Raw genomic sequence first — 21,143 nt, 5'->3', positions numbered from 1 at the left:
ATTAAGAATAAATACGCATCCCCCATAGTCAATAACTAAGTTTAATTCAACTTTACTCAAGGATCGTTTACATAAAATACAATATAACCATTCTGAATGTATACTTCTTTGAGTTAGGATAAATGTATATGTCCATGTGGTTACCAGTATAATCTACTCCCCTTCAAATTCCTTTGTGCCTATTCTCAGTCCTCTCTACACCCTTAACCTCAGGCAACCACTTTCCTGCCTTCTACAGTATAAAAAAGAAGTGTTCTTTTCCAGTATGTCATAAAAATGAAATCATTCAATATGAACTCATTTGAGCCAGGCTGCTCTTGCACAATATTTCTGAAATTCACAGATTTTTCTATAAGTATCAGTAGTTAATGTTTTCTTTTTTTTTTTTTTTTTAATTTTTTTAACGCTTATTTATTATTGAGAGACAGAGACAGAGCATGAGCATGGGAGGGGCAGAAAGAGGAGGAGACACAGAATCTGAAGCAGGCTCCAGGCTCTGAGCTGCCAGCAAGAAGCCTGACACAGGGTTCGAACCCACAAACCAGGAGATCATGACCTGAATTGAAGTCGGATGCTTAACTGACTGGGCCACCCAGGAGCCCCAATATATACTTTTTTTATTATTCTTGAGTAGTAATCTATCATATGGACAAACAAGCATTTGTTTAATTACTTTTTGATGAATATAGTTGTTTCCAGTTTGTGGTTGTTATGAATGCTGCTATGAAATTTTATGTATGTTGACATATGTTTGCATCTCTCTTGAATAATAACTGTAAGTGGAATTGCTGGGTCAAATTTTAATTGCATGTTTAACTATAAAACACTGCCAAACTGTTTTCCAAACTTGAACCATTTTATGTTCTCAATCAGCAATGTATGAGGTCTGTAGGATTTTTTATATACACAATCATTTCACCTGCAATTAAAAATACTTTTACTTCCTCCAATCTCTATGTGTTTTAATTTCTTGCCTTACTGTAGTATTTACATACTTCAGTAAAATGTTAAATTAAAGTGGTTAAAATGAATGAGAAAGGCAAAATCTTTCACTGCTTCTCAATCTCATTTGGTTTCTGAGTATTACGTATAACATCAGTTGTTCTTTTATAGATACCAATTTTAGGCTAAGTTTGTTCCCTTTGGGATCTAATTTTCTTAGAGATTTTTAGCATAAATGGGTGTTGAATTTTAACAAATGCCTTTTCTGCACCAATTAAAAATGAGAAGAAATTTTTTTATCTATCCACATATTTCCTGCATTCTCCTTTGTGTGTGTCTAAGTTTCCATCTGGTATCTTTAACTCTGCTTGAAAAATTTCTTTTGACAATTCTCACAGCACAGATGTGCTGGCAATGAATCTTATCTTGGGTTGTCTGAAAAAGTCTTTCTTTCCTCTTCAGTTTTGAAGAATATTTTCATTGGATAGGGAATTCCAGATTGGAAGTCTTTTCTATCAGCACTTTAATGATGTTCCACTATCTCTTCTGGTTTGCATAATTTCTGACTAAGTGTTGCTAATAATTTTTATTTTTGTAAGAAATGTGTTTTTCCTCTGGGAACTCTTTAAATTTTTAAGTTAAATTGTAAATCGCCACACAGTAAAATTGGCTTTTTTCACTCTGTGTGTAAATTTCTATAAGATTTAACACATGTATTAGTTTATGTATGGCCACCACAATAGGAACAAAGAATGGTTTCATCACCCCAAGAATTCCCTTGCACTATTCCTTTGCTGCTACATTCTCCTCCTACCCATCATCCCTGGCCACTGCCGGTCTGTTTTCCATCACTCCAGTTTTGTCTTTTTGAGGCTGTCCAAAAAACAATGGGAACATAAAATACACAACCCTTTGAGATGAAGTTGTCTTACACAATAATGTCTCTGGGACTCATCCAAGTGGTAAGGTTTATCAATAGTTTGCTCCTTTTTTTCTGCTCGGTCGTATTCCATTGCTTTATGCACCGTGGTTGATTTTTACCCATGGAAGGACATTTGAGTTTTTCACTTTTGTCTAAATAAAGCTGCTATATCTGTGTACAGGTTTTTGTGTGAAAATAGGTTTTCATTTACCTAAGGGAAATATCAAGAAATGGGATTAATGGCTCATATGGTAAGTAAATGTTTAATTTAGTAAGAGACCTTCCAAACCATTTTCCTCAGTGACCACCATTTTGTATTCTCAAAGCCATGAGAGCAACAGTTGCTACAAATTCTCCTCAGCACTTGGTATTACCATTGTTTTTTTATTTTAAGCACTCTTCATATGTATGTAGTGCTGACTCACTGTGGTTTTAATTTGCATTTACCTACTAATGATATTGACCATCTTTTTATGTGCTTATTTGACATCCTGATATTGCTACTGGTGAAGTGTCTGTTCAAGTGACTTTTCAATCAGCTGTTGGTTTACTTAGTGTTGATGACTGTTTTTTAAAATTTTCTTCTGAATGATAGTTTTGAATACTTTAATTATGATGTTGCATCATATATTTTTCTTTGTGTTGCTTCTGCTTGGAATTAGCTAAATTCCTTGAATTTTAGGATTTACAGTTTTCAAATTATTTGACTCTTATTTCTTCAAAAATATATACAGTTTAAACACCCTTCTTCTTAGACCCCCAATTCCAACTATATTTAACTACTTGATTTATCTCATAGGCTCCTGTGGCTCTGCTCCCTTTTTATTTATTTAGTCTCTTTTGTTTGTTTACTTGTTTTTTGTTTTTGCTTCAGTTTGGGAAGATACTATTCTATATCTTGCAATTCACTGTTATAGTCTTAGTGTACAATAAGCTGTATATCCATTAAATGAATTTTTCAGTTGGCTTTTTAATTTCTCAGGGCTCCATTGTTTTATATTGTTCATTTCTCTCCACTCTGTATTCTTGTTTTCCTTTAAATACCTATACATCTTTATGAAAGCTGGTAATTCTTGTATTTTAAACTCATCATCTCTGTCATTTTTATCAAATGATATTCCTTCTGGTTTTGTGCTATACTTCACTGCTTCATTTTATGTCTAGTAATTTTATTCGGATGCTGGGAATTGCAATTATTGCATTGTTCAGTGGTTATAGTTTGCTCTGTTCCTTTAAAGTGGGTTAGGCTTTGTTTCGACAGTCAAATTACTGGCGGATCAATTTGATTCTATAGAGGCTCCCTCTTAAGTTTGGGCTTTTTAGGGGTGGATCTACACTAGAGTATCTTGTGCTGTAAAAATAATTTAACTCTACTACTAACGCTTCTGAGGTCTCTCCTCACTGCCCCCAATAACCTGTGAGGACTCACCACTCTGGCTGGGCGGAGCTAGATCAGTGCTCTCTCTTCTGTGAGTTAAGGAAATTATTCACTTCGAATCCCCTTGGTCATATTTTGCCAGGTTTTGTGGAATTGCTTTCTATATATGTGCCGTTTGGTATTCAGCAAAGATTCAAGGGGCCCATACACAAGTTTCTGGAACTATTTTACTGCAGAGCTAACCTCCTCTAGGAAACTCTGCTGCACAACTTCCTGTCCTTCAATCATCATCTCTTCAGATCAGCAAGATTGCTTTTACTTCAGATTCCCCTTCTTTTACAATACTCTAGAATGTGCCTCCAGGCAAAATGTCAGGGAGATCATTGAATCCAATGAAATTATTTCCATTTTTCTCAGGGATTACAGTTCGCATTGACCTCCTGTCCAAGATCTAAAAAACTGTTGGTTTATAGATTTTGTCCAATTTTCTAGTGGTTACATTTGGAGGGCAATCCACTCAATAACTGTTATTCTATTATGACAAAAAAGAGGAAATCACACTAAATATCTTAGACCTTTTTCTTTCAAACCATTATGCCACTGCCCTTTTCTCCCTATTTGGCAACAGGGAGACAAACTTTATGCATGACTTTATATTTAACCAACATTTCTAAAAAAGCTTCAATCTTAACTAAAGACACCTTGTTATTTCACAGGTTTTAATTTGACTTTTCCTTTTTTGAAAGCACAGAGAAGTTAAGGAAGGATCTTCTGCATTTAAAGTAAAATCCTTAAACATATACTGTATACTATGGAACAGATACTAAAAGATATTCTGATCCTCACAATAGATTATAATTTTTATATGAAGGCATTCTGGCTGTCACAATTGTAAAGGCACTGATTGTCAATGTTAAGTCAAGTGATACAGCTGATCAATCATGCAAATCTCTTTTCCATCTTGTTGATTCATGTGAAAACACTTTGGAAGATGTCATTTCTGAAGGATAATTTCTTAACGTTATGTTATACTGTGATCTCTTGACATTCTGACAACCCAAATAACTCAGGTATTTAAAATTTTTCAGTAGCTATTTGAAATAATAAGATCCCTTGATAAAATGCCACTTAACTATCATATTTGTAAAAATTAAAGTGATCCACTCCTCATATACCAACAAATACCTCCAAAGAATAATTTAGGAAGACAAAAAATTTTAAATTGCACATAAAATACTTTGCTTGAATCAAACTGGTTGATTATAAATTCCTAAATTTTGGGATAGCTAGCACAAAAAGTGAAGTATTTCCCCCTCATATGAAAATGGATCATTTGCAAAAACATGGAATGTTACAGAAAACATTACTGGTATACATTTGTGAAATTTTCCTAAAGTGCTAGTGACTATTTTCTTATTATAACATCAATAACAACTCTAGGGAGGCACCTGGGTGGCTCAGTCAGTTGAGCACCCTACTTCGGCTCAGGTCATGATCTCACAGTTTGCGGGTTGGTTGGAGTCTGCTTCACATTCTGTGTCTCCCTCTCTCTGCTCCTCCCCAACTCATGCTCTGTCTCTGTGTCTCAAAAATAAACAAACATTTAAAAAATTATAAAAAAAAAACCTCTAGGAACTAAAGATATACACTGTTGCTTAAATAGAATTATGCAAAGAATGGACAATGATACCTAAGTATCAGCTAACCAAACTTATCAAAAGTAATAATCAAAAACAGGAAGAGAAATGCAATCTGCAGTCAATATAATCTTAAGTAACACTCCACTGAACTGTGGTTGTCAATGCTACAATCTTGGCTTTCAGCTAAAAGAAACTTATCTTTATTTTAAACGAATTTTTCAAAAATAAAATCCTGGTATCCAAGATACTATGTGATGAATAAAATAAATAAAAAGTGGTTTATAACTATTTATTAAGGAAAATCTTGTGAGTGCTTAGTACATAAAGGAACCTCTGAAACCATGAGACTTTCAAGCTCCAGAATCATATAGTATAATAAACACAGCCAATTAAATGAAAATAAAAACTATTGTTACCAATAGTATCTAAATTTAATTTTTCTTTTGATGATGCCATCATCTCTTACTCTAGCATGGGGTTGGCAAAGTACAGTCAAATCCAGCCTGCAGGTTGTTTTTGTATGGCCAATAGGCTAAGAACAGATTTTACATTTCTGTTAAAAGGTTGTGAAAACAGGTAACACAAAACACAAAGAATATATGAGAGAGATTGTTTGTTGGTCCATAATCCAGACCTCTACAGAAAAAGTTTGCAAACTCTTGTTCCAGAGTACTTTCAGATTTAAGATACATCTAGAAAACAAAGAGAGATGCTGAATTCATTAAAATGAAAATTTGCGTCATAGGCAAATTCATTAGAAAAAATCTTAAATATGAAAATCTGTAAAAGTTGCTTATAATTCCATTTTGTGAGAGACAAAACTTATGAATACGAGCTCATGTATACGATGACTTCCTGCATAAGATAACTGGTGTTAGATTGGTACCTCACAATCTGATGTTGGAAAATTTAAATTATTCATTCAAATACAAAAACAACTGGAGACTTTTCCTTTATTCAATTTCTTTTATGAATCAGATCTCTGTGAAAAACTGACAAAACGTAATTATCCATCTTACCATTCACAAGGTTAATGCTACAATTTTTTATCCCTTAAGAATGAGTTTCAAATACAGTTAATCCTCTATATGTAACTTCTCCCGAAATGTTTTTTTTTAATTGTTGTTGCTAGATTCATCTTTGTCTAGAGTAGGAATTACTTAAATTTGCTTTCCATTTCCTTCAGGCTATGCCATCATCTTGTGCATTAAAAACTCAGTCAAATTTGTGTAAAAATTGAAACAAACCACAAAATGTTCTTAAAAATATCTCAGTCACTAGACATAACCACTGTTGTCCTGTCCATTGCTACTCTTAAAATGTAAATTTTAATAGAAGTTTTGAGAAAAATTAGATGACTACTGCACCATCTCATCTCTCAGTGGTACAGAAATTAATTATATAGACAATATTTAAATAGATAAAAAGATACTGGCAAGGATTACCAAGAGTAAAACTGAATATTCAGGACTGTTAGTGTCAAAAATATGTTAAAATCAGGGGAGCCTGGGTGGCTCATTCGGATAAGCTTCTGACTTCAGCTCAGGTCATAGTCTCATGGTTTGTGAGTTCGAGCCCTGCATCAGGCTCTGTGTTGACAGCTCGGAGACTGGAACCTGCTTCAGATACTGTGTCTCCCTCTCTCTCTGCCCCTACCCCACTCATGCGCGCGCTCTCTCTCTCTCTCTCTCAAAATAAATAAATAAACATTAAAAAAATATGTTAACATCTATAATTTTTAATGAGCCTTTGACTTACAGAATCCAGTTTGGATTTCTCTATTTCACACCTTGGATAGAACACTTGTGACAGCATCTCCCCCCCCCCCCCCCCCCCAGGAATGAAATATATTTGCTGTATCAATTTTGAATATTTTTTAAATTTAAATAAGAGAATTCAAACTCAAAGTAGTATGTCAACAACTAGAATAAGCAAAAGATATAATATTAAGATGGTTAATTGAACTGTGAGTTTTTTTAACTTAGGAAAAAATTTGTCAGGTCTTATTTCAAGAATAAAAAAACCCTAGGGGCACCCGGTTGGCTCAGTCAGTTAAGAGCCCAACTCTGGATTTCGGCTCAGGTCATAATACCTCATGGTTCATGAGATTGAGCCCCATGTTGTGCTCTATGCTGACAGTGTGGAGCCTCCTTGGGATTCTCTCTCTCTCTCTCTCTCTCTCTCTCTCTCTGCCCCTCCTTCACTTGTGCACAGTAATGCTCTCTCCCTCTCTCTCAAAACAAAACAAAAATCAAAACAAAACAAAAAACCCTTAAGGTATTATTTATATTGACACTGCTATCAAAAGGAATAAAAACTATAGAAACTTATATTTTTGAAGGCTTTACAATATAATTTTAATTGCTTAAGAGTTTTATAATAAAAATATTACCCCCGAAGATCCTAATTAGAATTGAACAAAGAACTAAATGCTTTTAATTAGGCATAAAGTTCTTATGTACACTATTATCATTTACTCAAAAAGACAGAAAAAAGTAAGGTCATTTCTTAAAAAAAATTTAAAGATTATTTATTTGGAAGAGAGAGAAACAGAGCATGGGAGGGGAGGGGCAGAGAGAGAGGGAGACACAGAATCTGAAGCAGGCTCCAGGCTCTGAGCTGTGAGCACAGAGCCCAGCATGGGTCCCGAACTCACGAACTGCGAGATCATGACCTGAGCTGAAGTTGGATGCTTAACCGACCAAGCCGCCTAGGCACCCCAATAAGGTCATGCTTAATTCATTATTTTTAGCCAACTAAAGATTTAGATAAGGACTTGGTTATAGGGGAGACATAGTAAATTATAAGGCATAATTGGTAATATTATGGTTTGAATTTTGAGAAACAAATAATGTATGTGACCTGACAAATTTCCAAAACCATGTCCAAAACTAATTAACTGGGAATCAATCAACTGTATTCATGACTTTTTGCCCTTCTTCATCCACAAAGAGCCTCTATAACTTCATTAGAAGTGTCAAGATAACAATCTTAACAATCATAACACACTATTTCGTTAGTATTTTTGTTGTTGTTGTTAGGAATACTGAAAGGCATATTGGTATAGATATTGGTCCAGTTCAGGGGTCATTTTTTTTTCTACAAGAGTCAGACAGTAAATGTTTTGTGGGATATCAGTCTCTGGCTAAATCAATCAACTCTGCCACTGTCAACATAAAAGTAGTTTATATGTGCATAAAACAATGGCATATCTGGGTTCCAATAAAACTTTATTTACAAAAACAGATGGCTGGTATACTTGGCTGTCAAGCCACAGTGTGTTGACCTCTGGTAATGTAATGATAATCAACACCCATTTTAAGGAATAAAAATTATAGACCCGAAGCACTTGTGTAAATTTCCCTGATCCCAATTCCCTAGAAACAACAACAATTATAAATGAACCATTCTGAGTCACATTTAAAAAACTTTGCCACATACTAATGAATTTCTCTATAAGATATAGTACTATCCTTATACAAGCTCTTTTGGTCAAAAAGGTTTTTATAAAATTGCATTTCACCATTGCATAGTACTGTAATACACAACCATACCATTCATTTGTCCACTCTTTTGTTAGTGAATAGTTTGCTTCTAGTTTGTCCTCAGCAAGAACAGTGTTGCTATAAATATTTTATATTTACATCTGCTTGTGTACATATGCAAAAATTACTTCACGGTACACACACAGGCATGAAATTGCTGAGTCAATACAACTTACAAATTCAAATTTGTAAGTAGAGTAAATTATATTTCAAAGTGTTTGCATTAATTTACATTCCCACTAGATGATTCTACACCCTTAGTACATGGATTTAAAAAAAATATATTTTGTGCCAATGGGATGGGTTTTAAATATAAATTTTTAACTAACTGGATACAAAGACATATTTTGTACCATTTACCTGATTAAAAATGAGTTTGAACTTTTTCTTTTACATGTTTATTGGCCATCTGCATTTTCCTCATCTGCAAATTAAATGATTTTGCCTTTTACCCACTGTTCTGTGGAATTACGAGTCTCTTATCGATTGGTAGCTGTTTTGTGTAACCTGGATTTCAATCTTTTTCAAATATTGGTGTTAGAAGTACATCTTTCCACGGGAACCCTCTTGCACTGTTGGTGGGAATGCAAACTAGTACAGCCACTCTGGAATATGACCCAGCAATAGCACTGCTAGGAATTTACCCAAGGGATATAGGAGTGCTGATACATAGGGGCACTTGTGCCCCAATGTTTATAGCAGCACTCTCAACAATACCCAAATTGTGGAAAGAGCCTAAATGTCCATCAACAGATGAATGGATAAAGAAATTGTGGTTTGTATACACAATGGAGTACTACGTGGCAATGAGAAAGAATGAAATATGGTCCTTTGTAGCAACATGGATGGAACTGGAGAGTGTGATGCTAAGTGAAATAAGCCATACAGAGAAAGACAGATACACTATGTGTTCACTCTTATGTGGGTCCTGAGAAACTTAACAGAAACCCATGGGGGAGGGGAAGGAAAAAAAAAGAGGTCAGAGTGGGAGAGAGCCAAAGCATAAGAGACTCTTAAAAACTGAGAACAAACAGGGTTGATGGGGGGTGGGAGGGAGGGGAGGGTAGGTGATGGGCATTGAAGAGGGCATCTTTTGAGATGAGCACTGGGTGGTGTATGGAAACCAATTTGACAATAAATTTCATATATTTAAAAAAAAAAGAAGTACATCTTTCCAGTCTGTGGCTAAACTTTTCAGTTTTCTTAAAAATAGCAGCAAAATACACATAACATAAAAATTTCTATCTTAACCATTTTTAACTCGTAAGTATATTCATAGTGTTGTGCAACCTCCAGAACTTTTCCATCTTGCAAAACTGAAACTCTAATACCATTAAACAACTCCCTGTTTCTCCCGTATCCCTTGGCAACTATCCTACTTTCTGTATACATAAATTTGACAATTCTAGATATCTCATATAAAGGGAATCATACAGTCTTTATGTTATTTGCTTATTTCACTTAGCATAATGTCCTCAAGGGTACATCCCTGTTGTAGCAAGTCAGAATTCTCTCCCTTTTTTAAGACTGAATAATATTCCACTGCATTTATAGACCACATCTTGTTTATCCATTCATCTATATATGGTCACTAAGGGTGTTTCCACCCCTTGGGTATTTTGAATAATGTCACTATGAATATGAGTGTAAAAATACACGTTTGGCATTTGCTTTCAATTCTCCTAAAAATTTTTAATGTTTATTTTTATTTTTGAGTGGGGGTGGAGTGTAGAGAGAGAGGGAGACACAGAATCCAAAGCAGACTCCAGGCTTTGAGCTGTCAGCACAGAGTCTGGCACAGGGCCGGCCCGAAATCATGAACCGTGAGATCGTGACCTGAGCTGAAGTCAGATGCTCCACCAATTGAGCCACCCAGACACCCCTCAATTCTTATAGATACACACCCAGAAGGAGAATTGCTGATTCATGTGATAATTCTATTTCCAATATTTTGAGGAACTGCCATGCTGTTTTCCATACTGGCTACACAATTTTACATTTCCACCAAGAGTGTGCAAGGTTTTCAGTTTCTCCACATCCTTGACAACATTTTATTTTCTGGGTTTTTCATAGTAGCCATCCTAAGGGGTGTGAGGTGATACCTTGTGGCTTTAATATGCTCCTTTTTAAATCGCTTATGTTTTTCTTGCTGAATTGTAGTAGTTCTTTATATATTCTCAATATTAAACCTTCAAGAGATTTGGTTTGTAAATATTGTCTCCCTGTTTGTATGCTGCCTTTTTACACTATTGATTGTGTCCTTTGGTACACAAAAGATTCTAAATTTGATGAAGTCTAATTTATCTATTTTTACTTTGGTTCCCTGTGCTTTTGGTGTCATATCTAAGAAACCATCGCCAAATCCAGTAACATGGAGTTTTATCTTTATGTTTTCTTCCAAAAGTTTTATAGTTTTAGGTCTTAAATTTAGGTCTTTGATCTGTTTAAATTTTTGCACATGGTGTAAGGTTAAGGGCTCAACTTCATTCATTCATACATGGACATCAGGTTTTCACAACATGATTTGTTGACAAGACTGTCCTTTCTCCAACTGAATGGTCTTGGAATCCACGTTGAAAATTATTTGATCATGTATGCAAGGGTTCATTTCTGGGCCAGAGATTCTATCCCATTGGTCTATGAGTCTGTGTTTAGGCCAGTACCATACTCTTTGATTACTGTAGCTTTGTAATAAGCTTTGAAATCAGGAAGAAGGAAACCTCCAACTTTGTTTGTTCTCAAGACTGTTTTGGCTAATTGGGGCTCCCTGAGATTCCATCTTCATATTAGTATAGATTTTGCTATTTTTCAATAAGCACCACTGGAATTTTGAGAGAGACTACATTAAATCTGTAGATTGTGGGTAATATTGACATCTTAGCAATATTAGTCTTCCCATAAACATGGGCTATGGGCTGTCTCTCCAATTATTTGTTTCTTCTTTTATTTCTCTCATCAGTGTTTTATAGTTTTCAGTATATAAGGCTTTCTTTTTAGGTCGTTGGTTAAGTTTATTCCTAAATATTTTACTCTTTCTGATGTGATTGTAAATTGAATTGTTTTCTTAATTTCCTTCTTGTATTTTTCAATGTTCATTTATAGGACTACAACTGATTTTTGAAGTGTTGATTTTGTATTGTGTTGAATTCATTAACAAATATTTTGTAGAATATCTAGGATTTTCTACATATAAGGTCATGTAATATACAAACAGATAATTTTACTTTTTCCTTTCCAATTTTGATGCTTTTTTTAAAAACAAATTTAATGTTTATCTTTGAGAGAGAGAGAGAGAGAGAGAGAGACAGAGCATGAGCAGGGGAGGGGCAGAGAGAGGGAGACACAGAATCCGAAGCAGGCTCCAGGCTCTGAGCTGTCAGTACAGAGCCCAATGGGAGGCTCAAACCCATGAACTGCGAGATCATGACCTGAGTCAAAGTTGGATGTTTAACCGACCCAGCCACCCAGGTGCCCCTGATGCCTTTTCTTTTTTTAACATAATTACTCTTACTAAAACTTCCAGTGCTATGTTGCATAGAAGTGGTTAAAGTGGGCATCCCTATCTTGCTCTTGATCTTGAAGGAAAAGCTTTCATTTTTTTTTGCCATTAAGCATGTTAGCTTTTAATTTTTTTATATATGGCCTATATTATGCTGAGTTAGTTTTCCCCTCTTCCTAGTTTAAGTGTTTTTATCATAAAAGGCTGTTGAATTGGTTAAATCATTTTTCTGCATCAATTGGGATGATTGTAGGTTTTTTCTTTTCCTTCCTTCTATTAATGTGGTGTCTTTCATTTATATCGGTTTTCCTATGTGAACCATCCTTGTGTTCTAGGAATACATCACTCTTGGTCATATGTATAATCCTTTTTAATATGCTGCTGACTTTGATTTGCTAATATTTTGATGAGGATTTCTGCATCAGTTTTTATAAAGGATTTGGGCCTGAATTTTCTTTTAATGTTTTTGTCTGGTCTCAGTGTCAGGGAAATGCTGGCCTCATATAGTAAGTTTGAAGGTATTCACTTCTCTTCAATTTCAGTGTTTTAGAAAATTTTGAGAAGATCTGGTCGATCTGGTGGTATATATTTTTTTGAGTTTGTTTCTTTTTAATTATTATTTTTATGAGAATGTTAAAGAATGGTACATATTGATAGCATTTTATTCTCTCAGCAATGAACATACATTTTCTATAAAAGAATTTCATGTATTTGCCTCACCATAAAAATCACCTGGCAACCTGATGAAAAAATATATGTCCATTCTTTCCTCATGGAGATTTTGATTCAGTAAGTCTAGGGTAAGCCCTATGCTTTTATATCACACCAGGAGATTCCAATGATCAGACAACATTCTATATATGATGCTTTTTATTGGCTGCTTAAGATTTAATTATGTAGGTATTTCACAATTTAACTTACAGTTATCTGCTTATAGATTGTGAGTTTTAATGATATTTTATTTTTTTAATTTTTGTTTTTTAAATTAAATACAAGTTCATTAACATATAGTGTAACAATGATTTCAGGAGTAGAAATTGGTGATTCATCACTTACATATAACACCAGTGAACTGGTGGTATTCTTAAACATTTGAGGTAAAAGTCTCTTTTGTCTTATATTACTATATCTACCTCTGTTCTGTTTTGGTTACTATTTGCATGGAATATCTTTTTTCCACTCTTTCATCTTCTATCTGTGTATGTGTGCTGAGATTTAAAATGAATCTCTTGTAGACAGCATTTAATTGAATCATTTTTCTTTGTAAATCATTCAATCTATGTCTTTTGATTGGAGCATTTAATAAACTTAACTTTTTAAGTAATTATTGATAGGGAAGAACTTACTATTGTCATTTTGCAAATTGTGCTCTGTCTGTTTTAAAGCATTTTGGTACCTCATTTGCTCCCTTACTGCCTTTCTTTGTGTTTAACTTTTTTTAATGATGTGCTTTAATCCCCTTTTCAATTATTTTGCACAAATTCTATACATATTTTCTTTTTATTTATTTTGAGACAGAGAATGAATGTGCCTGATCTGTTTAGCTCAGGCCACTACCACACCTTTACAATTATAACACCTTGTTCATCTTTAAAATTATGTTGGTTTTTTTCAACCTCCATTCAACTACAGAAATTTAAGAGAAAAACTCATCAAATTCCATGAAAATAACTTGAGATTTTTTGAAAATAATTTTTTATTGAAAGTGATGGATTATCATGGACAGAAATTACTTCTTTGTGATATCATCTTCCTACCATGAACGTGATATAGTCAGGGTTACTTATGTCTTTAATGTCAATAAAAGCTTCTTATAACTTTCTCCTTCGAGAACATTAAAATGCTTCTGTAAAATACAACACAGATAAATAAAATGCATAAAACATAGATTAAGAATTATTTTAAAATGAACATCATTAAAACCACTACATAGCTGAAGAAACAGACTTTTGCCAAGTATCCCAGAAGCCCTCCATGCATCTTGTGTTATTCTCCTTCCTTTTAACAAATCATTATCTAATTTTTATGATAATCACTTTGATTTTTCTTTTTAAAGCTTATGACCCAAAAATGATAGTTATAGCTATAAACAATTCAGTTTTATTAATTTTTTGAGATATCTTTTAATGCTCTTTTAAGCTACAGATCCCCTCTATCACTTTTTTCCCTATATAAATTATTTTGAAGGAACCAAGATATTTATTGTATAGAATTTCCACCAGTGTTAATTTTGACAGCAGAATTCTTATGGTGTAGTTTAACATATTGGGTATATAATCTCAATCAGATTTAGCTTTACTTCATTCATTCATTCATCCATTCATTCGGTCACTCAGTCAGTCTTGATGGATGATAGAGCTTTCTCCCATCCAGTTATCTATTTGTCTCTCCTTCTGTGATGTTAGCAGCAATTGATGCTAAGGTCTATTAATTTCCTAGGGGATGCTAAATGTTAATGACCTAACCCAAAAATCTATCACTTATCAGATATATTTATATTTCTGTAAAAGAAGACTTCCCTCATTAATGATTGGATAACGTAAATGATATAACTTACAAAGGAATAACAAGACAAATTTTTCCCTTTATTGATCAGTTTTCAAAATAACGAATTGGCTCCCTATCTTCTAAATTCAACCAAGTCATTTTAAAAATCAGTCTTACAACTTACATATTTAACATATCCATGCATTTGGATGCACTGCAGTTATTATACCTACTGATGTTGAAAATGCCCCATGTTTGGCCAATAAGAGTGTCTTCAAGTTAGGTCCTGAGTACTTTTGACAGTGTTTGATATTTTCCTTGGTTTTTTTTTTTTTTTTAATTTTTTTTTATTAAACGTTTTTTTTTTTTAATTTATTTTTGGGACAGAGAGAGACAGAGCATGAACGGGGGAGGGGCAGAGAGAGAGGGAGACACAGAATCGGAAACAGGCTCCAGGCTCCGAGCCATCAGCCCAGAGCCTGACGCGGGGCTCGAACTCACGGACCGCGAGATCGTGACCTGGCTGAAGTCGGACGCTTAACCGACTGCGCCACCCAGGTGCCCCTTTCCTTGGTTTTGGTATCACCAAATGTTGCAGGCAAATCATGAACATTTACTGTTCTAGCCTTGGCATCACTCATTTCTCCAAAAACTGGTTTCTTTCAGTGGTAAATGATATTTCAAGACTACAATCTAGAATCCAGATGTACTCTCTGCTACTAACTTGTCATTGTTCCTAGGCAAAACAGTAGACACAACTAGAGTACATATATGAATGTGTGTCTGTTTGTGTGTGTGTGTGTGTGTGCATGCAGATAATAATTTAGCTTTTATAATATCCCATTCAAATTCAAAACTAATGAGAGATTTAATGAGAATCTTAATTTTCAGGCACACAAGATAAAATAATTACAATATCAACAATTATTAATTGGTTTTATATAACATTATGTAACAGTTTTATTAAAAAATATCAGTAATGCCACCACAAATATTATTGTCCTCCTCCTTTTTTCAGTTTTCAGGGCATAAAGCCATTATATACTACTATAACTCTCTCCCATATAACTAAATTAGTTCAGTTAGTTGTCTAAACACATGTATACTTGATGGTTATCATGGGTTATCATGTTTACACTCTCCAGTCACTTAGGTTGCCTGATACTTATTCTACAGTAGATTCTTCAGGAGAGCCTAATAGGAATAATGTTCCCTGAATTCTTTCATTGTAACAGTTTATCTGTTTATCTTTCATACATGAAAGCCAGTTTGGCTGCCATTTTCATTCCTAGAGTATCTTAAATATCCTACCCCATTTTCTTCTGGTAGAAAATATGTCTATCAAAAATTATGATGACAATTTGATTCTCTTTCCCCAAGTTAATTTGTATTTTTATCTAGATGCCTGAGATTATTTTTCTTTTTCTTTAAAATTCATTAATTTTATTACACTGTGTCTCAGTGTTGGTCATTTGAGTAATTTTCTTAGATATTCAGTGTGCTTTTTAAATATATCTCTCTTTTTTATCTCTCTTTTTTTCAAATTCCAGGAGTTTCCTTGAATTATGGTCTTATTATGTTGCTATTCTTTTATTTGGTTTCTTCTTTGGAAACTCATTTATATTTATATTTATATTTATATTTATATTTATATATATTAAGTAATCTAAATCTGTCCTTTTCACTCTCATCTTTTCCATTCCATTTAGTAATTTTTTTTTAATATTTATTATTTCTCCTTTTTTACCTTATATTACTCTTACAGACTTAACTGTTGAATCTATACACTTCTTTATTTCTTCTAATTTAACCTTTATTTCTAAAATAATTTTTCTTTATTTCAAATTATTTCCTAAGTTCTATAACCACATTTGTAAGATTCTCTAATTCTTTAAATTCTGATATAAATTGTTCTTTCATATCCTGTATCATTTTCTGATGTCTTTTTAGCTCATTTAAAAACTTTTCATCTGTTTTCTGTCCTGCTTTCATGGGCTGAGAGGGTATTATTCTACTTATTTTCATTTTTCTTGTTGTAATTTGTGGGATTAGGATACTTTTTGTTGGTTATTTTATGTGAAATTAACTTACCCAAACTCTTAGAATAGCTTTTTTTTTTTTTTTTTCCTCTTCAGGTTCTAGAGATCCCTCTTCTGTTTGTTTTCATGTCATTTAAAAAAAATATGACAGTGTACTTTCTGACATCTATTAGCTCTGCTTATCTTCCCCATTTTTTAAAATTTATATTGAGAGTGAGAGAGAGAGAGAGAGAGAGAGAGAGAGAGAGAGAGAGAAAGGTGGGGGAGGGGGGGGAGGGGCAAAGAGAGAGGGAGAGAAAATCCCAGCCAGGCTCTGCACTCAGTGCAGAGACTGATGCAGGGTTCCATCTCACAAGCTGAGCTGAAGTCAAGAGTCAGACATTCAACTGACTCTGCCACCTAGGTGCCCTGGTGTTCCCCAGTTTTATGAAGACTTTCTCTTTGTCTCTCTTGCCCTTCTGTTGCTCCATTTGGGTTCTATTCATAGTAGTTTCTTCTCCTTGTGGGACTTTGTCTTGGAAGATAACTCAGGTTGGTTAATTTCTCATGGGGCCTACACGGCTCAGCCCCTTACGTTGTTACCATGGAACCCCTCAACTCATCTGCTATTACAGTGTGTAAAAACCCTCTCTATTCTAGCTGCTGGGTTTTAGCCCTCTGGGTTTTCCAGTGAGTGTTCGTAGACCAGTTTCCTCAGATGCTGTCTTGTTTCCCACCACTTTCTACCATGCCTCTGCTGATCCATGTGTTATCCTGTAGGTGTTGTGTCTCAACCCGGTCATATTTTAGAGTTCAGTGGGATACGTTGTCACCTAGTTTTGTTGTAAATGTTCATCTGTCGTTGTAATTATTTTTTCAAAGCCTAGGGTTCTGTCTGTTTTTCATGGAGGAATTCAGGGTTATTTAAAAAGCATGCCCCCCATTGCCACCTACACTGAATTTGTCATGTTCATTTTTTTTTTATTATTGCCATTTTAAAATAACTTCTGAACAGATATTTTAATCTATAATTTTTGAATTAAACATATGCAAGTTTTTCTAATTATTTGGCCATACTCTTACTATGAATGATTCAAGGGTGATATGGGCTTCTTGATCAGGATCATTCTTTTTATAATAACATTTCAGTGCTGTTCTCCTTTGGTAGAGTGAAAATTACAGGCTATTTTTTTTAAAGTGTTAGTCTTGGAAATTTAAATATTCTGCAGTATTATATGACTTAACAGAATATTCACTTATGTCACTAAAAGAGTAACAGACGCTTTAGTGTAACATTTTCTGCACTGCTACCATCTCTTTCTGAGATGTTTCAACCTCTACATAGAGCTTCTAAAAGAGGCAGCCTATAGATTACATCCAACCTCACCCTTCTCATCCACCCCAATCTTAACTGATATTAATAGAGTATAAATAGAGCATAATAGAGATATTATGAGATAGAGAGCATATAGGCATAGAGAGCAAGGTCTAATCTGCTTCCTGACAGTCAGCCCCCAATGTACAACTGGACCTACACCTTTAAATCCAAACTCTAAGAGAAGCCACACTGTTCCTGTGAAGTGTATCCTCCATCAGTGCAGCAAGTCAAATAAATATAACAATTTTGGACTAACAGTTGTTTTGCCTCCTTGAGCTGGTGGATTTTGATACTTGCCTATATATCTACTCTAATTTTTATGCATTAGTTCACAGATTTAAAAGCTGTAATTATTCTTATATAAAGTTCACTAAGTTCTAAATAACTGCTATCTTCAAAAATCCTTAATGATTTCCAAGAGAAACACAGGAAAGGTATATAAAAATAGCTACTGTCAATGAGTGACCTTAAAAGGTAAGAACTACACTGAGTACTCTAGAATCATTCAATAGTAATTTAACACAGGTTGACTAAAAAAGTGATAGATAAGATCATTGAAAGACACTATTTTAGCTTGTATTTTAAAGGACACAGACAATGTAAAATATCAATGACTAATTATTCTATAAAAAACCAAATGAATACAAGTATAAATTAACAATGAATATAAAACAACAAAGATGCAATTCAAATAAATTCTTATTTGAAATTAAGAATAATTGCCTTCCCTTTTCATAGCATTCAAGTATCTTCAGTTACCTAAACCCAACTTTGTTCCTACCACTCAGATATATATGACAAAGTCAAAGCAATGAGATTTAGTCATCATAAGCACTCTTTTTGAAGTCAATGGCTAGCATAAAGGTATTTTTATCATGTAAATCTCCTGAGTCCTTTATAATAGTTTGATACTTTTTCTTCTCAGAGGAGAGGAAGTGTTTCAAATTAGGGAAAGAAGGGAAATGGAGGAGAGGGGGAAAAAAAAAGAATGATCTAGAGTACATGTTCAAGAATGAGAACATGAAAGGGCATGTATTTCAGAGACCGGGGTGGAAAGCAAGAATACACCTTGGATGAGCATAGCAGCTAATTCGTGACTGTGGATGACTAATCAATACGGAGAATTCTTATTATAGAACACAACATTTTATCTGTCTTACCACCTTATTTTCAAAACTCACCTCTTCCAGAAATTATTAGTAACAAAAATAATTTTCTAGTCAAGTGTAGAGAAAATACTGAATATTATTAGCTAGGCAATGTAACATAAGCAATAAGATACTTCCTATTTATAAGTGAGGAATGATTTTATTAAAATTATATAAATAAAACAACACAGGATTACAGAATAGAGGACATTAATAAGAAGCTGGATTCAAAGGATGATAACAATTTGGAGGAAAGAAAAAAGGAAAGAGATCCAATGCAGAAGACATAGTTGTACAAACACAAGGAAATGTGATATTGTGTAACTTGTTTTCAATAATTAATGTTTTCTATAGCAAGAGAATGGAGACTAGTTGAGTCTGAAAAGGAAAGTTGTAACTAAATTGTGAGAGATATAGAATGTTGTTCTGTTATACAGCAGATATTTCTAGGTTTTTGGAATGTATAGTTTGGCAGAAATTTGGAGGACATATCCTAAGTGTGTCAACTTTCTATTTAAAAAAAATAAAAATTAAACCTAAAATTCTAACATTTGCTATATTGTACTAAGTTAAGTAATGTTAACACAAAAAAGAATATGAACATAACATCTACATACTTTTAAAAAATATGATAAACTCTGGATGCCAAAAAGTTAGAACATAAAATTGTATTCTGCCAGATGAAAACAAGGTGAACTTTCAATATATACCTTGTTCCAATGTTTCATTTTTAGCATAGTTATTTTTTAAAAATCCAAGAGGCATGTTCTTAATAGTCTTTCAGAGTACTCAATTCAGAGTATTTTTGGTAAACTTAGGGAAGCCCAAGAAAAACAGCTCTCAGTTACCTACCCAGCCCTTTCTTCTACCTTCTTTCTGCAGCACTGGAAGAAATAAAAAAACAGACCAGGTGTCTGATCATGGCAAATTCTGGGAAGGGGCTACGTATGTGGGGTCTTGTCTGATCAACATAAAGCAGTTAATAGTTATCTGGCTGTAATTCCTTAGAGCTTAAAATTGTCACAAACCGTCACTGAGGAACCAGGAATGTGAGTCTTAACAACTTAAAATAATTCCTTCTTTGCTTTGGCTGCTGGAAAACTTAGTGCTGATTTGTGTTCCAGTTTTAATAACATGACAGGACCCATGCTAACATTTCTAAATTTATTCTCCATTTATTTTAGCATTTTGACCACTATTTATATATTCTTGTATAAGTTTGCCAAATCATTTTTGGAAAAGACATACACAAATACAGAAGAAAGACTTCGAGTGAATGAGGAAACATTTAAGATTTATTTTTTCAATAATGTTTATTGATTTTTTTTTCTTATTGTAAAGTAACACATGTTATGGGGTCATTACACTAAATATTCTCTCAGTCTAGAATGTTTTTCTAGTAAGGTGTATGACTCACCTCCTGTAAGTCTTTGCTTAAATGTTACCACTGGTCTATTTACAATTATATAGCATGTTAAATACGATAAATGCTACGTTAAAGGATATGTCCAACACAGGGTTTGGGATGATAAAAATGGCAGGGTCAAGTTGCGGTTTATTTAATAAATCACCCTCTTTAAAACTGCAACCTGACCCTGCTGTTTTTATCATCCCAAACCCGCGTTGGACTTATCCTTTAACGTAGCATCTACCACCTTCTAACATGCTATATAATTTATTTATTGTGTTTAATGTTTATCTAAGTGTCCTCTCCTTGATGGAATATAAACTCAAGGCAGGGAATATTTTTTTAATTAAGGTATGTTTTGTTGTTGTTTTATTAAAGTATCGTTGGCACGCAGCGTTAGATTAGTTTCAGGTGTGCAACATAGTGATTCAACAACTTCGTATGTTATGCTATGCTCACCGTCTGTCACCATCCAACACTATTATAATACTTCTCACTGTATTCCCTATGCTGTAACTTTTCATCCCTGTGACTTATTCATTCCATAACTGGAAGCCTGTGTCTGCCACTCCCATTTTGCCCATCTCCCCACCCCTCTCCTCTTTGGTCACCAAGAGTCTGTTCTCTGTATTTATGGGTCTGTTTCTGCTTTTGTTTGTTCACTTGCTTTCTTTTGTAGATTCCACATCTTCATCTGTGATATGCGAATATATTGTAAGTACCTAAGAAAATGCTTGGCCTAGAACAAGAACTCATTGTTTTGTTTTGTTTTTTAAAT

At 34.0% G+C, this 21,143-nt stretch overlaps 1 protein-coding gene across 5 annotated transcripts in view; it reads right to left on the bottom strand.

The window, feature by feature from the left end:
• Nucleotides 1-21,143, bottom strand: part of NBEA (neurobeachin) — a 673,234-nt gene that overhangs the window by 366,909 nt on the left and 285,182 nt on the right. The gene's annotated exons all lie outside the window — the stretch shown is intronic.

The sequence above is a fragment of the Panthera uncia genome, assembly GCF_023721935.1.
Source record: "Panthera uncia isolate 11264 chromosome A1 unlocalized genomic scaffold, Puncia_PCG_1.0 HiC_scaffold_16, whole genome shotgun sequence".
Taxonomy (NCBI): Eukaryota; Metazoa; Chordata; class Mammalia; order Carnivora; family Felidae; genus Panthera; species Panthera uncia.
Note: the sequence above shows the minus strand (reverse complement) of the source record. Positions and strands in the feature narration are given on the sequence as shown.